The sequence below is a fragment of the Salvia miltiorrhiza genome, chromosome 3 (genome assembly GCF_028751815.1).
Source record: "Salvia miltiorrhiza cultivar Shanhuang (shh) chromosome 3, IMPLAD_Smil_shh, whole genome shotgun sequence".
NCBI lineage: Eukaryota > Viridiplantae > Streptophyta > Magnoliopsida > Lamiales > Lamiaceae > Salvia > Salvia miltiorrhiza.
In genome coordinates, this window is record NC_080389.1 from 24,459,225 (window position 1) to 24,477,780 (window position 18,556).

The 18,556-nt window shown below is 41.6% G+C and overlaps 1 long non-coding RNA gene across 1 annotated transcript; it reads left to right on the forward strand.

The window, feature by feature from the left end:
* The first annotated feature begins 397 nt into the window (after positions 1-397).
* LOC131015695 (uncharacterized) lies at positions 398-3,391 on the forward strand. Its single transcript, XR_009098663.1, has 3 exons — positions 398-627; positions 2,567-2,628; positions 3,169-3,391. It is a non-coding gene; the product is annotated as an uncharacterized LOC131015695 (long non-coding RNA).
* The last annotated feature ends 15,165 nt before the right edge of the window (positions 3,392-18,556 follow it).

Consider the following 18,556-nt stretch of genomic DNA (forward strand, 5'->3'; position numbering starts at 1 on the left):
GGAATATTATAATTGAGTGAGTGCACTAATAATAGTGCTATAATTATTATTTTGGTCACATGAATAATTATACTATGGTATTTTATTAATAAGTGACATTTCCATAGTTATTGTGATTTTTATTTAATCACCCTTCTCACACTTTATTTTAATTTCTCTACCATATGTTATATGCCTTAAATGACTAAGTATAGAGATTGAGAGAGTAGAGATTGAGAGTATATTATGGAGAGTGTAGAGATTAGAGAGAGATTAGAGTGAGAGAGAGATCATCCATTAATTGCAAATATTCTCTAAGATTTGGAAATCTCCTTTAAAGATCACAAGATCAAATTCAATCTTGCAAAGCCAAACCTCTCTCTCCCTCACTACAATTTTCGGCCAACATCATCTCTCTCCCTCACACAATTTTCGCCCAACACACATACACTCATCTTCTCCATTTCTCAATTCCACCATTTTCCTCCATTGATGGAAACCTTCGAAGCTTCCTAAAATATTACCAAACACTTCAAATCACTCTAATATCCTCCATAAACATATTCTATACACTTTTAATCAAGAGAATCCTTGAAGAAGAAGCTCCAAAGTAGAGTGAGAAAGTGAGAATTTTTGGTGAGAACTTGGGTAAGTGGCCATTTTTTTTAAATTCTTGATTGAAGGATGTTGTGTGAGTGTATTCTTGAAAGATGAAGCAAGAAAATCACCCCTCCCTATTTTCCTTAATTTTCGAAAAAAGTGGGTCTCCACCCCTTCTAAAATTTCCCTTTTTCTTTTCTTGTTTTGGGGTGAAAAATGAGAGTTATGTGATGTGTTTTGATGAAAGAGGTATGTTGTGAAATATGTGCCTTGATATGTGAAAACTTCGATGGGAGTTAGTTTACCCAAAAATGGGAAATTTTGAGTCAATGAGTTAATAGATAAATTGATGATGTAAATGAGTTTATGAGATGTATATGATGATGATTGATGGAGTAATTTGAGCATATGATGTCCATTGGAGTTTTTGATGTGAGTTAGTTTACTAAAATTAGGGATATGTGTATATATGCCCTTATATGTAAATTGATGGTCTTGATGTGAGAATAATTGGTTAAAAGTGAAAGATCTATAAGTTGATTAAAGATTTGTATGTGTTTGTAAATTTCAAAGAGTTAGTTTAGTAAAAATTAGGACTTTCTAGTCTATGTGTTATTTAAGTGGTTTTGCTTGAGATGTATGTTTTTAAGCATGATAGTAGTGTTTTTGTGTTTTTGATTAAGTCTATTGTAGGCTAAATAAAATTTTGGCTTATTTTAGTTTGTATGAGTTTTGAGTTTTTATATGATGTGAGTTTGATGCTTTATAAAATGAGGTTTAATTGCTCTATGATCATTATGTGAACTTTATCCTTGTTTTGTTGAGAGTTTTATGTTGATATATGGATTTTCTATAAAATCTAGTTTATATGATAAAAAGAGAGTAAATATGTGAATAATGAGTTATATGATGTAAATGATCATATTTGAGTATTTGAGAAATTTCGAGCATGATATTAAAAAGGGATTTGTTAGATACGTTCGTTGAAATGTTTTCTATGAGATTTGAGTTGATGATGAAAGAAAAGAGTCGAGATTGTATATTACGAGTATTTTGATGTATTTGAATGTTTTTAAGTGCTTTAAGTGCTTAAAATGAGTTTTGATGAGTTTGCATGGTTAAAATGTTGAGTTGAGCATGTTTGTTTGTGTGTATGTTTCGGAGTCGTTTTTCACGACGCGCTGACTCACTGTTTTCGAGGGGTTCTTGATACCCAAACACCCTGAAAATTGTATGGTAAGTATATTTGAGAGTCTTAAGCATACCGGTAAAATTTCAAGTCATTTGGACTTCGTTTGCTATTTTTATAAAATGTAATACTAAAACTGCTACGTTCTGCCGAATTGTTCGGTGAGTAGCCAATAGAGTCATCGTTTCCAGTAGCTTTCCTTAGCATTCTGGAACCCAAATTTTTATGGTTGAGACCTGAGTGTCTTAGCTAAGTTACCACAAAATTTCAGACCGTTTTGACAACGTTTACTATTTTAAACAAATTAAACGTTTCGATTGCTAAAAACTGCCAAATGTGGTAGACTGTAGTAAAACAGTCATATCTCCTAAATACTTGGAGTTTTTGATCCTGTTTTTTTTTAAATGAAACTAGACTCAAAGAGGTTTCTTTTGGTATAAGTTACGACCCCAGGAGAGTTCTGTACAGAGTCTGGTGAGGTTTTAAAGTTGGGTCAGTGCAGAGTAAAGCTTGTTTTCGACTTGTCTATGTGTGTTTTTAATATGCTTAAGTGTTTATACTTGTTTATGTGCTTGTTTGCTATGAGTTTGAGTCGAGTTGAGAGTTAAGTCGAGAATTGGACGTGTGAATCCTTAGAAGCCAAGTATACCTAGGGATTGAGTTATAACGGGTAAATAGACGTTGAGTGAGTAGTTAAAGTAAAGAAGAGATTGGATGTAGAAATTGAGTTTCTGACTAAGGTTTGTTTTATCACATGAACCTTCGATGACGATGACGATGTGATGATGACATATGAAGGCCCGAGCGAGACGAAGAAGTAAGTTGCCTGATTTCTTTCCAGAATAAGCGAAGGACTTCAGGTGGGCAATATTTTGAGTTACATATATTATCCGAACTTTCTAAAATGATTTGATGATATAATGATGTTATGAGCTTATCAAATGATTTGAGATAAATGATGTTTGAGAACTGTTTGACTTGCCAATTTTTGATGTTGAGCTTGTATGTTACCCACTACTGATGAGATGAGACGAATTCGGGTCCTGGGCAGTTGATAGCTATCCTGCCAGGACTAATGTGCACAGAGGTGACTGTGAGCCGTTGAGCGAATCGGCCGGTCACGGTACTTGAGAGGGAGGCCTACTTCTCAGTACCTTTGATGATGATGAGTTGTAGATGTGGTACATACATGTTGAGATCTTTGACTGCAGTCGTTTACTTATGATGTCATGATTATGAAAACTGCATGCACAGATCCTTTTACTCTAACTTTATTTCTGTGTATTGCTGAGATGTGGCAAGCTTCAAACTTATAGCTCTAAGAGCACCTTTCTTGTTTTTCGGCTTTTGCCCACTGAGTATTATATACTCATGCCCTGCATGTATTTCTAAATGTGCAGGCTAAGCTGGGAGTGAGATTGGACTGGTGCTGATGGGGGAGAGTTTCAAATGATGTAAATTAAATTACTATTTTGCCTCTATGATAATAGAGTCTTGATGTTTGAATTACTTAGTTTCTTTTGGGATCAAGCAATACACTCACGATTATGTGTCTTCATACATATAATCGGTTCGCCTTTTGCTGCGATACTCTGCAAATTATGCTTCCTTATGAAAAATGAACTATACCCGTTTTGTTTTTGTTCGTGAAATTCCTAATAATTAAAAAGTTATGACAGTGTTGACGATTTTACCCTTGGACTAATTTTATAAGTTTTTCCTTAACATGCTTATACGTGAGCTTCCGCATGATGTTCACCTAGTTCTTCTTATCTTTTATTCTTTAAAAATAGTCGTATCGATACTCGTACCCCACTATTACTAGTGTCGGGTTTTCGGGCTGCGACAAAGGAAGGGACATCTATATGCAGCAACCCGAAGGGTTTGTGAAGAAGGGCGAAGAGCATCTCGTTTGGAAGTTGAAGAAGTCCATTTATGGACTTAAGCAAGCTTCGAGGTCATGGAACAAGCGTTTTGACAAGGTGATTAAATCCTATGGATTTACTCGCTGTGAAAACGAAAGTTGCGTGTACCGCTTAGATGCCAATGGTGACGTGGTTTTCCTTGCACTTTATATAGATGATATCCTCCTCATTGGCAACAATGTTGAGCTATTATCAGACATAAAGAAGTGGTTATCCGAACAGTTTCAAATGAAGGACTTAGGAGATGCAGCGTACATCCTCGGGATCAAGGTTGTCCGTGATCGCCAGAAAAGGATGTTGAGCTTATCTCAAGCAACCTACATTGATACTGTGATTGCTCGTTTTAGCATGCAAAATGCCAAGAAAGGCTTGCTACCTTTCAGACATGGCATTCCTCTATCTAAGGACATGTGTCCTAAGACGCCTAGTGAGGTTGAGGAGATGAGGAAGATACCCTATGCTTCCGCCGTAGGTAGCCTCATGTATGCAATGCTTTGCACGAGACCTGATATTTGCTATGTCGTTGGCATGGTTGCAAGATATCAATCGAACCCTGGACCAGGACACTGGACTGCGGTAAAGCATATTCTCAAGTACTTGAAGAGTACTCGAGATTATAGGCTAGTTTACCAGTCAGACAGTCTATCTCCTTTGGGTTACACCGATTCGGATTTCCAGGCTGACCGGGATGAGAAGAGATCTACCTCTGGATATGTGTTTACCTTGGGAGGTGGAGCCGTATCATGGCGGAGTGCAAAGCAGAAATTCATTGCAGACTCCACCATGGAAGCCGAGTATGTAGCTGCTTCCGAAGCTGCTAAAGAGGCTGTATGGTTCCGGAACTACCTCTTGGATCTAGGAGTGGTGCCTAATTTGCCTAAGAGTATCATAATTTATTGTGATAACTCGGGTGCAGTGGCAAATTCTAAGGAACCCAGGAGCCACAAGGCGACCAAACACATAGAGAGAAAGTACCACATCATACGAGAAATCGTAAGCAGAGGAGATGTGCTAGTTGAGAAGATTAACACTTTGGAGAACTTAGCTGATCCTTTCACGAAGAGCTTACCGCAAAAGGCCTACGAGAAGCATGCTCGAGGGATGGGGCTGCGGTTGATGCCACCCACTTAGAGAAAAACTTTCAGTATAAGTGGGAGAAGAAGTAAAAAGTGAAGTGGATGTTGTAATAGCTAGTATTTAGACACATTGTATACTAAAAGTTTTGCTTTAGTATAAGTGGGAGATTGTTGGATTTGTATACTGAAAGCAAGAACGTTTTATGCTTGTATACAATGATTCCTGTTTTCACTTTTAATCTCCTATCTGATTGGGTTCATGATTGCATATGTATGTTCTTTATCTCTATATAAGTAGATTATATGGTGTGTTGTAGATCACAGAAGACCATATAATTGGATTAACCTTAAGAGATATAATATGATCACAACCGAAATAACTCTAGGATAAGTTATTGGTTTAGGTTGCGGTATAGATGGAAGTAGTTTGTCTTGACTACTTATCTATACTGGTACGTAATACGTATTGATAGGACCACAGTGAGATATATTCTTCTATCTGACCTAAGTGAAGAATTAGAGATCTCGGTGACTTATAAGATCTCAATACTAATAAGATGTCAGATATATATGTTGATTTGTCTATCACTTTGACTTACTATGAGCGAGAGTTATATAGTAACTTGAGTACTCTGTTTCTTGGGTGATAGCAGTTAATATATGATATCTGATTATCTGTATTGGTACTCGTATCCGTATAGGATAATGACATCCCCTTAAGGAGCTCAATAATGTTTATTGCACTAAACCCTGCAGGTTGATTAAGTTCAGGTGCAATAATAAGGTTTGAGTGGTACAGCTTAAGGATTACGAAGAGATTAATTAATTTAGGCTGTCAGAGCTCTAATTAATTGATGGATGTCGGATATTTTAAATACGAGGATTTAATAAGTCTAAATACAAGCCCCGACTCATCACCGGTAATAAAGGGGTAAGTCAATATTGGTTCTCTAGTGGAATGAACTAATATTTATAAATTAATTATGGACTGGGCTGACCATAGATAAATTAATTTATTTGAGGCCCATCTTTATTCCTTGTATTTGGTCCCTGGACTGGCCCAAAGTCTCCTAGCCCAGAAATAAGCAGAGAACGCCCCACACACCTTAATCTGCGCCCCACACGTATTTAATTTATTTAAATACAGCTGTCAGCTCTCAGGAAATATACACTGATAATTAATTAGGGTTTGAGAACTGAGGGAGGCGCAGGAAACGTGGGATACTCTCTGGCTTGGGTTTTCTCACAGTTCGTTGTCCATCCAACGGTGAGACTAGAGCGGGATACAGTATAGAAGATCAGAACTGGAGTTGTTCGATACGATCATCAATCATCTGTGCATCCGATTCACAAGTAAGTAAAACCCAACACCTGTGTGCAGCTGTTAAATTCATAGGAGCATGTTAGGATTGATCGTTGTATGGTAAATTAATAATAACCAAGAAACGATCATCGGGCAAAGTGGAACGTTAATTCAGTTTAATATTCCTTCAGGGGGCCGAGCCCTAACCCGAACACCAAGTTGCCTAACCGTCAAGTAATCTGCCCAAAGGTTATCAATATGTCCCATGTAATGAAACGAGCTGCCGACTTCCATGAACGAAGACTTAAGAAAAGTAAGAATAGCGCAGGGATGCATATTAACTCCATCAAAATAGCTTTTGTTTCTTGCAGTCCAGAGAGCCCAAATTAAAGTGATGATGCCAAGCTTCCAATAGTTGTTAAGCTGAGCGCTCAGTTTGATATTCCAAGAAAACATAAGGAAGCTGTGGATATCCGAGTAGCCAAGCCCCTCAAGGTGGTTGAACCAGCTTAAAACAACGGTCCAAATCGGCTTGACTCTCTCGCAGGACCAAAAAGTATGATTCATGTCTTCCGCCGCACGTAAGCAAAAAGAGCAGTATTTCGGCATAATGATCACTAAATTATTAGCAACAAATTACCGCAACTAACACGGTGCAATTGTAGCACAAATTGGTAACCAAGTATCGTATCCACATGGACTGACACAACGAAACTACTTTAGCTATCTCCTAAACAAACTTAAGTAGTAGATAGGCAACAGAACGTAGAGATTGGTTGATTAACTAAAACGCAAATAACAATAATTAAAAGCATGTAGGAAATATCAAATATAAAAGACAACTGATCCTAGAGTAGTAAATTCATTAACTAAATCCATGCAATAAATCTATTAATCCTATGTACCAATTTAATCCAGTTATGATGAGAGATCACTTAATTAATCAATTATTCTCGCTAGAGCAGCAACGATCGTAGATTAGTAAATTATCTATCTCCGTTAGGTCTCAAGAAAATCTACTAACTCCCAATAGCTCCTAAGAATAGCTCCCTATGATCCACCTACCTCCGCTAGGTCTCAAGGTTAAAATCATATCATACATTCCTGAATCCGCTAAACAGTTATCTCCGCTAGGTCTCAAACCGAATAGCTAAACATGCAAACTATTGGCCAAATAATTCACAAGAAAACAAGCACCAGGAATTATGAATCATAAACTGGAAGACACAAAGGTATTAACAAATAAATCACATAAATTCAATCAACTATTTACAAACCCTAGAATCAGCTAAACGAAACTAGCCAGACATAATAAAATAAAACATCAACATAATTAAGAAGAAAGCAATAATAAAAACTGAATTATATAAAAACCGAATGAAAACTGAAGTAGCGGCTTGAATCTTCAATCTTGATCCAAGCCTTGAAAACTGAAAAACAATAAAATTCTAAAGCCAAAAGAAACTGAAAATATGAATGCTAAGGTTCGGGGGTCATGTTTTCTAATAGGTCAAAAGAGGACCTATTTATAAGCTTCAGATTTCCTTCGGATCACCATGGAAGTTGCCATGCAAAGTAGAATTCTAAAGGTAATAGAATCGTGTAAAATAAGGCAACTTTCCAGCTGGATGCGCACTCCGGAAAATACTCCTACTCTCGCTGAATTCACAACTCTCGCTAGAGGAATGGATGTCACCAGGGTAACGGGTCGCGCCAGAGAAATGACGATTTCTCTGCTTGCGCTAGAGGAATGGGTTGCCAGCGGAATGGAGATTTCTCTGGCCTCGCCAGCGGAGCGGTGATTTCTCTGGCTTCTCGATTCCGCTGTAATGGACTCTGCTCTGACTATTGACTCCTCTGGTGATGACTTCGCTACACTGGCTTCTTGATTTCGCTTACTCCAGAGAAATGGCGATTTCTCTGACTCCAGAGAAAATGTGATTTCTCTGACTGGTGATGTCGGTTCCTCTGGCAATTGGTTTCTCTGCTCTGGTCTTTGATTTCTCTGACTCCAGAGGAACGGTGATTTCTCTGACTCCAGAGGAATGAACATTTCTCTGCTCTGGAGACTTCGGTTCCTCTGCTCTGGAGACCAGAACACCTAGAAAATGCCAAATTCATCCAAAATTCTCTAAAACTACATTCTTCTATCTCGAAAGCCTAAATCTCCTGCAAAGCATAAAATACACCATAAACGCACCAATTTCCAGAAGATTATCTTAAAACAAGCACATACAAACCCTTAAAAATAGAGTAAATTAAGCATAAATCAACTCCCCCACACTTAGCCTTTTGCTTGTCCTCAAGCAAAATCTATATGAATCCTAGGAAGAGATTGATTTCAACAATGTTCATTTCCATCCAAACATTCACAAAGTCAATTCAACACTTTACAATCAACACACATCTCTCGATCATGCAAGTAACTCAAAGTTTAAGAAGCAACAAAAGAGTAATGCAAGTAATTCGATCAGACCCAATTCTCCGCTAGAAGTGAATTCCCTAATGTGATCGCCTTTATAATCAATATCACCAATTTTCACACTTTGTGTGCTTGAGATTTCGACAGTTGAGCCATAATTCATGAAATAAAACCATTTGGGTGTAATCCAAAGTCTTTTCACGTGGTTTCCCATGCTCATAGTTAGACTAGAGGAGCAGAGACTCAGAGCTATCACATTTCAGAACAGGCCAGATGTTTCATAGCTGGCAATTTTGAAGTTGGCAATTCGTCCAACATTTTTCACATTTCACAGATAAGATACGATCGTAGGCAATCACAATGACAACACTCCTTCTAGCAACTACCGGACAAATCACGTTTTACTAACTTACAAAAGTGTTGCAACAAAACTCATAATTCTTTGCACAAACAAGAAACATATATCAAAAGTAAAACAAGAATATCCTCCATTCATTCACAAACCCAAAATGCACATCGAAAACCATCTTCTCTTCCACAAATTCATAAAAATTAGCCAGATTCGAGACCAAAAACTAAGCATGGAAAAATCAATTTCACCCAATTTTTGAAAAATATAAGCTCCAAAACACCCCCCCACACTTAAAACATGCCATGTCCTGAGGGCATAAAAGAAATACGAAGAGTGTAGAAAACGTCCCTGATTATCGGCAATGAAAAACTGAACCATCGTGAGAGGCGGCGAAATGAGGTTTGTGATCTTGGGCAGAGTGGAGAGTGGCGGCGCTGGCAGAGCAGCGCGGAGAGATCGGCTGCGCTGGGCAGGGCAACGAAGTGAATGGCTGCGCTGGACATGAAGATCTCCAGAAATCTGGCAGAGAAACACATGTTCCTCTGGCGGTGGCATGAACAAAGCCCGAGCTCTGGCAACTTCCAAGCTCAACCCCGTACTAAAAACCCGAACAAAACAACAAAACAAAGCAAAACAAAACTAAAAGAAATACGAACAAACCAAAGTAAAATATTTGGGTTACCTCCCAACAAGTGCTTAATTTAACGTCTAGAGCTCGACGATACCTCAAACTCATGGGTCATTGAATTTGACAACTTCAAGACCACGATCCACGTTTGACTTGAAGTATGGTTTGAGACGATGACCATTGACAGTGAAGGTAGTGCCATCAGCGGCAAACAACTCATACGTCCCATTCCAATTGCTCTTATGCACCACATATGGCCCTGTCCATCTTGATTGTAGCTTGCCAGGAAACAAACGTAATTTTGAATTGTATAAAAGTACCTCATCTCCTGGCTTGATTTCCTTGGTGCGGATGCTCAGATCATGGAATTTCTTGGCCCTCTCTTTGTAGATGCGGGAACTCTCACAGGCCTCATTCCTCCATTCATCTAACTCCGTCAATAGATCTCGCCTTGTGTGACCGGCCTCCTTGAACTCCAAATTGATTCTCCTCGTCGCCCAATATGCCTTATGCTCAATCTCAACAGGTAAATGACATGACTTGCCGAAGACAAGTTGATAGGGAGACATACCAATTGGAGTTTTGTAAGCAGTGCGATACGCCCAAAGAGCATCATCTAGGTGCTTCGCCCAATCCTTCTTGTTGGCGACGCTCTTCTCCAAGATTTGCTTGATCTCTCAATTCGCCAACTCTGCTTGTCCATTAGCTTGAGGATGATATGGAGTCGTCACCTTGTGCTTTACTCCATACTTTGCCAACACGCTTGCTAGTAACTTGTTGTTGAAGTGCGACCCCCCATCACTAAGCAACGCTCTCGGTGCTCCGAACCGAGTCAAAATATTCTTTTGTAAGAATTTAATGACTACCTTGGAATCATTGGTGGTAGTTGGGATCGCCTCCACCCATCGAGACACATACTCCACAGCAAGCAATATGTAGGAAAAACCGCAAGAAGCAGGGAAAGGACCCATGAAGTCAATTCCCCAAACATCAAACAGCTCCACCTCAATAATGATATTCTGCGGCATCTCATCCTTCTTGGTGATATTGCCCATGCGTTGACAACGATCACACGACTTCACAAAAGCATGGCAGTTTGCGAAAATTGAAGGCCAATAGAATCCACTATGATTTACCTTCATGGCAGTGCGGTTGGCAGCAAAGTGGCCTCCACTAGGTGAGCTATGGCACTCTTCAATGATCTTGGGCCATTCATGTTCTCTAACGCATCGCCGAATAAAACCATCGGCGCACCTCCGGTATAGGTAAGGATCCTCCCAATAATAAAACTTGACATCATGGAGGAACTTCTTCTTTTGATAGTGTGACAACCCCTCGGGAAGAGCTCCAATAACCAAGTAATTGCTATACTTTGCATACCAAGGATCCTTAAATAACAGAGCCCAAATCTGCTCATCGGGAAACGACTCATTGATGGACATCTTCGGATCATCTCCTTCGATCAGATTTTCCAATCGAGACAAGTGGTCGGCTACCACATTCTCACACCCCTTTCGATCACGAATCTCCATATCAAATTCTTGAAGCAACAAGATCCATCGAATCAAGCGGGGCTTGGAGTCCTTCTTTGTGAACAAGTAGCGGATGGCGGCATGATCAGTGTAGACAATTGAATGAGTTCCAATCAAATAAGAACGGAACTTATCAAAGGCATACACCACAGCTAGCAGCTCCTTCTCCGTGGTTGTGTAATTCCTCTTAGCAGAATCCAAAGTTTTACTAGTGTAGTAAATTACCTTGAATACTTTATCTCTCTTTTGCCCCAACACAGCTCCCACGGCCCAATCGCTAGAATCGCACATCAACTCAAACGGAGCACTCCAATCTGGCGTGATCAACACTGGCGTAGAGATCAACGCGGCTTTTAACTTCTCAAAGGAGACGCGGCATTCATCGGTGAAGACAAACTTCACATCCTTCTCTAGTAAAGCACAAAGTGGCTTGGACAGCTTGGAGAAATCTTTGATGAAGCGCCTATAAAATCCTGCATGCCCAAGGAAGCTCCGCACTGATTTGACGGAAGTAGGCGGCGGCAACTTTTCAATGGCTACGATCTTGGCACGATCGACTTCCAAACCTTGGGCAGAAACCTTATGCCCCAAAACAATGCCCTCACGAACCATGAAGTGGCACTTTTCCCAATTGAGCACGAGTGCCGTCTCCTCACAACGCTGCAACACTTGAGCAAGATTGTCCAGACAATTATCAAAGATCCAAAGATAGAGAAATCGTCCATAAATACCTCCATGATATTTTTAATCAACCCATGGAAAATCGCCATCATGCAGCGCTGGAAAGTGGCAGGAGCATTGCAAAGACCAAAAGAAATCCTCCTAAAAGCAAAGATGCCATAGGGACAAGTAAACGCGGTCTTATGCTGATCCTCCGGGGCTATCATGATTTGATTGTAGCCCGAGTACCCATCCAGAAAGCAGTAGTACTCGTATCCTGCCAATCGGTCAAGCATCTGATCAATAAACGGCAAAGGAAAGTGATCCTTACGTGTGGCTGCATTCAAAGCTCGGTAATCAATGCACACGCGCCATCCTGTGACCAGCCTCGTAGCTATGAGCTCATCTCTCTCATCTTTAACCACAGTCATGCCTCCCTTCTTAGAGACAACTTGCGTCGGGCTTACCCACTCACTATCAGAAATGGCATAAATAATGCCGGCATCCAACCACTTCAACACCTCCTTTCTCACCACTTCTTGCATAGCTGGATTCAAACGTCTCTGCTGCTGCACCTTAGGCTTGTATTCCTGCTCCAATAGAATACGATGCATGCAAATAGAAGGACTAATGCCTTTGATGTCAGAAATAGACCATCCTATAGCAGACTTGTATTTCCTCAAAACTCGCAACAACTTATCCAACTCCAACGGAGATAAATAGGCAGAAACAATAACAGGAAAAGTTTCATTGTCACCCAAAAATTGGTACTTCAAATGCTCAGGAAGCGGTTTCAGCTCAATTTTGGGTGCGGCCGCTGGCCCGGCTGATCCCTCTGGCCTACTTGATTCCTCTGGCGCGGCTGATTCCTCTGGCCTGCTTGATTCCTCTGGCCTGGCTGATTCCTCTGGCGCAGGGAATTCTTTTTCCACCGACTTCCTTGCCCCATCAACAGGTTTACGAATATCCATGTAAGGCACAGGATCGATGGGATGTCTCTCTACGGCCTCCAGCTCTGCAATATAATCTAAGATCTCATCACACGCCTCGTCTAGATTGGAATAAGGGTATAATGACTGTGTGATGCACTCCTCCAAAGGATCCTTCACGGCTGCAGGGGAATCCACTATAGACTCAATTGAGTTGCAATCCTCGATTTGTGGCTCAGCTGGCTTCTTCATCACATCATAAATGGACAACGTCATCTTTTCATCATTGACGCGGAAAGTCAGATCTCCCTCTTGCACATCTATCAACGCACGTCCCGTAGCTAAAAACGGACGTCCTAAGATCAATGGAGTATTTTTATCCTCCGGCATGTCCAAGACTACGAAATCTGCAGGAAAGATAAACTGCTCCACCTGCACTAGAACATCCTCCACAACTCCCTTTGGATATGTGATGGAATGATCTGCCATCTGCAAAGCAATCGAGGTAGGCTTGATATCTCCAATCTCCAATCGGTTGAAAATAGAGAGAGGTCACAAAGAACGCGGGAGAAGTTCTGCCCTCCAATCACACAAGCTATAGTAAAGCTGCCAGGATCCTTTTGCTTCAATGGTAGCTTCCTTTGTAGCACTGCACTGCATTCCTCGGAGAGATTAATTGTCTCATATTTCCCCAACTTCCTCTTGTTGGAGACTGCATCCTTGAGGAACTTGGCATAACCTGGCATATCTCTTAAAGCATCAAGTAAAGGAATGTTGATGTGTAGCTTTGAAATCATCTCCATGAACTTGGCTAAATTCTGATCCATCTTCGGCTTTGCCAGGCTATTCGGGAAGGGTGCTACAGGCTTGTACTCTGGTCTAGGAATCGTAGGAGTTGGAATAGGCTTCTTAACAGTAGAGGTTTTCGACGATCCCTTAGACGTAGGCGGTGAATCGCACACAATCGTCTCCAAATCATCCTCCTCAACAATCACGACACCTTTTTCCTTGCCATCCCGCTGCTCTGGCTGATCCCGATGCTCTGGCTGATCCCACTGCTCTGGCTGATCCCGCTGCTCTGGATGATTCTGATACTGGGTTCCGTTTCTCAAATGATGAGAATAAGGCTTGTATTAAAGGAAAAGAAAAAGAGTACAAAACATCCAAGAAAGCGCAAAAGAGAGCAAACAAAAAACCGAGCCTCATTAAAACCTTCTAAGAAGAAGAGACCTTAGAAGGAAAAAGAGTACTCGTGAAAGACTCACATCCGGTTCAGGAGCGGGAAGAGACAACTTCAGGAGTTCCGGCCTAACCATCACCCCTAAGAAGCTCGGCTCAAGAAAACCGGAAGAAGAAGAACCAAGAAAGAAAACAGGAGACCAACAACAAAAGAAAACAACCCAACCAAAGCCCAAGGGAACCAACGAACCTGCTTATATAACCAAACGGATATGACTATGCGTCGACATATCCCTTGCAACCGCAATCCGAATCTCCTCAATCGCAAAAGGCCACCAGCCTTCCTGCCGATCATCATTGGCCATAATATCTGCCGGTTGATTACCCTCACGGTAAATATGCGAGACCATCAAAGAAAAATCCCGAAGCAGGCGAAGAGTATGCTGCCAAAACGCCCTAAATCTCCAAGGAACATCACTCGAGCGAGAGTACAAAAGGTGAACCACATACATAGAGTCAGCCACAACCCACAAATGCCGCCAGCCTCGGGTATGAGCAATGTGAATAGCATAGATCACAGCCAACAATTCCGCCTCGAAAGCAAAGCCTTTGCCGCCTTTAAAATGAAAACAACCTCGGACATGAGACCACTTGTCTCGAAAAACCCCACCCGCAGCAATAACTTCAGGAGCTCCCGCCACCGAGCCATCTGTATTAACTTTAATCCATTGACCAACGGGAGGCCACCAGTGAACCTCCACCATAGAGGGGGGAGGAGCAGCACGGCTCCTCACCCCAATCGCACGAGTGATCGAATAGTCAGCCCAAGAATTAGAAATATTACCCAACTTCCGGAAAACCCCAACAATCTCCATAAAGTAAGCCTTGACAAAGGCCAAAACCGCACGTCTATCAAAGCACAAATCCTCAAAAATAAGCGCATTGCGTCCCGACCAGATACGCCACATCAGAGTGATAATTCCCGCCTTCCAAAAAGAACCAATTTGGGAACTCCAAGAGAGATTCCAAGCCAGAACTAAGAAGGAATGAAAATCCATGCACCCCAAGAGATTCTCTTTACCAAACCAACCTAAAAAATCAGTCCAAAGAGGGCGAACACACGAGCACTCCCAAAGCACATGCGAAATCATCTCACTATCTCGGAGACACAAAGAACACGCATTGGGCGCAATTAAACCTTGCCGGATCAGAACATCAATAGTAGGCAAGCGCCCATGGAGGACACGCCAACAGAGAATAGATCTCCTCATCGGAATAAAGTCCTCCCAGATCCATTTGCCCCAGCTAACAGCAGGAAAACGATGGCAAATATTAGAAAATGCCAAAGAGGCCGAAACCTCACCCTTAACCGACTGTTTCCAATATCTCGTATCCCTCTGGCCGCCCATCGGAATACGCAGAATATCATCCACAATATCAGGATAACGAGAAACAAAGGATGTCGTGAAATGCCAAACACCATCATAAAAATAATCACTAACCGAGAAGCTCAGAAAATCATGCATATATATCGGAATTTTAAGTTTATCCACAAGCTTGTACCCAAGCCAATCATCCCGCCAAAAGTAAGTATGCTCACCACGGTCAATACAAACATAAGAATCATCTACCAACTGATTGACTTCTTCTTTCATCCCAATCCAAACAGAAGAGTTGGACACTGAATCCTTTGCAACCCCAAAATTGTTAAGATATCTCGATCTCAGAATTGAATGCGCCCAAACAGTTCCCTGAATTAACTTCCAAGCCAGCTTCATCAAATAAGATTTGTTCATTAACGTAAAAGATCTAATGCCGAGGCCGCCTTCTTTCAAGGGGGAGCAGACTCTACCCCAACTAACAGCACAGTTGGGCCGTTTATAAATATTTCCCGACCAAACGAAATTACGACATTTCCTGTCAAGGGAGTGCAGTAACGATTTTGGCCATTTGTAAACCATCATGGAGTGAACAATCGAACTCTGAATAACCGACTTGACTAAACAAAGCCTCCCAGCCATAGAAAGATGACGACCTTTCCATCGAGCAAACTTCTGGACAATCCTATCATGAATTGCCTGAAAGAAAGAAGCTTTTGGACGCCCAACGAAAATTGGAACTCCCAAGTAATTGAAAGGGAGGTTCCCGGTAGTGAAACTGAGCTCACAATGAATAGCATTTTTCCTGTCATTGAGAACTCCCGAACCAAAGTAAATGCAAGACTTCTCCAGACTACACTGCTGACCCGATATAGAGTCATAGTAAGAAAAGATCTGATGAATTTTTCTAGCATTCCGAACCGTAGCTTTACAAAAGATCATAACGTCATCCGCATAGAACAAGTGAGTAGGGAACTGAAAAGTTCGACTATAGCGCATAGGTTCAAGATGCCCAGAATCAACGCAGCCTTTAAAAAGCCGACTCAAGATATCCTCCGCAATTCCAAAGAGAATCGGAGAAAGGGGATCTCCCTGACGCACTCCGCGAGAACAAGCAAAATATCCCCGCAGCTGACCATTATAGAGAATAGAAAGCCTCGCCGAGCTGAAAATAATAGAAATCCAGTAAATGAATTTCTCATGATAGTGATTAGCTCGCAAAACTTGCAAGATAAAATCCCATCGAATAGTATCAAAGGCTTTTCGGATGTCAACTTTACAAGCCATGTTACGTCCCCTGTCCGTGCGTTTCATACAGTTGAAACCTTCCGAGCTGAGCATGATGCAATCATGAATATTACGCCCGCTAATAAAGCCGAATTGATTGTCAGAAACATGAGACGCAGCCACCACGCCAAGACGAGAAGCAAGAATCTTCGAGATGATCTTGAATAAGAAATTCGAAAGGACAATCGGGCGAAGATCGGCAACAGTGTCGACAGAATCCTTCTTGGGAATCAAAATCATCGTACTGGAGTTACACCCAGAAGGTAAATAAGAATGGCGAAAGAAATTCTGAACAGCCGCAATGACATCCGCTTTAATCACATCCCAGCAACTTTGAAAGAAGTTACCAGAGAAACCATCAGGGCCAGGAGCACTTGAAGCATCCATATTAAAAACCGCCGCCGCAATTTCACTCTCATCGGGTATACTTACCAACCGCGCATTCTGATCATCAGACACCCCCGACTCAAAAAGCGCATCAATCTCTAACTGATCTCCAGAAGGTCGACCATCATCAGCGAAAAGAGACGTAAAGTGGTCAATAATATGATTCTCAATAATAGTGGCATCATAAGTCTCTCTACCATCAATCTTGAGGCGAGTGAAAGGAGCATTCCGTTTCTTGAACTTGGTCAAACGGTGAAAAAACTCAGTATTCCTGTCTCCATCCCGAAGCCAGTTCGCACGGCTTTTTTGCTGAAGCAAACAGTTCTTATGTGTCAAAGATACATTTAGCTTTGCCTGAAGACTAACCTCCTCATCAAAGAGATCGTTCGTGTATCCAGAAGCAGAAATCTTCCCCTGAGTAGTCTCAAGCTGTTTCATGAGAGAAGAAATGGAGGAATCCACATTGCCAAAAACCTCTTTATTCCAAACCCCAATCTCCTTACGAAGCCTTTTCAATTTCAACATAACACATAAAATAGGGCAGCGTGTGCTGACAGTCTCCCTCCAAGATGTCGCCACCATCTCCTGAAAGGTCGGATGCAAGGTCCACATATTAAGAAAACGGAAAGGCCTACGACCAGTAGGGTTTGTCAATTTGCATTGCAACACCAACGGAGAGTGATCCGAAGTGAGGCGAGGCAGGATAGCAGTAACCAACGACGACCAGAGATCAGCAAAACCCTGCGAAAACAAAGCACGATCTAAAACAGATTCCACATGGTGTGGTAAAAATCTACATCCCGACCAAGTGAAACGAAGCCCCTCCGTAGGGGATTCAATAAAGCCAGAGTTATCAATAAAATCACAAAACTCCTCACAAGAACCTCTATGTGGCGAAGCTAAACTCAGACGCTCATGAGCACCTTTCACCGCATTAAAATCGCCCATGAAAACCATTTTTCCAGAGATGAAACGAAGAAGATCATGCCAGAGATCACGGCGGTCATTTTGGTCATTCGAACCATGAACAAAAGCAATACGAAAATCATAACTATGCCACAGGCAGTCCGCCACAACCACCTGATCAGAAGAGAATAAAACATTAGTAACAACAGAAGAGTGAACAAAAACCCAAATATTCGAACAGCGAGGAGACCGGCAGTTTTGATGCACCGGGACAAGATTCAACGAATGCCAGTAACTCTGTCTAACTTTCCGAAACGCCCGTTTCGGTTCAAGAATGCCCAACACCACCGGGCTAAAAGAGTTACAATGCTCCTTCAGCAGACGTTTGGATTCATCCGTCAAACCACGGACATTCCATGCAATAATATTCATCAGAATTGATTTATGTTAGCGGAGGCAGCTCCGCTTCTTTCAACCTCTTCCGCCCAGCTCTCTTTGGCGACGCTCTCCATGGCTAGAGCGCTGTCTCTATTACTTTTATCAATCACAAAAGTACGCGACGTATCACCCGTGTTACGAAGTCTACTTTTAATGGTTGTGTCCGCTGGCCTGTTGGCTGTGTTCTCCGCTGCCCTAGCAGCTTGCTCCTGTTTGGATGGTCTTCCTCGTCGCTTAGCAGGAGGAACTGTTTCTGGCATGGGCGCTTTAGCTATCGCCAAAATCTGCTCAAGTCTTTGAGCTTTCAAGGCATTATTAACAGCAATATCATCCGTTGTGGAAACGTACTTCCCACTGCTGTCATAGTTCACTTCTTCATCCTCAT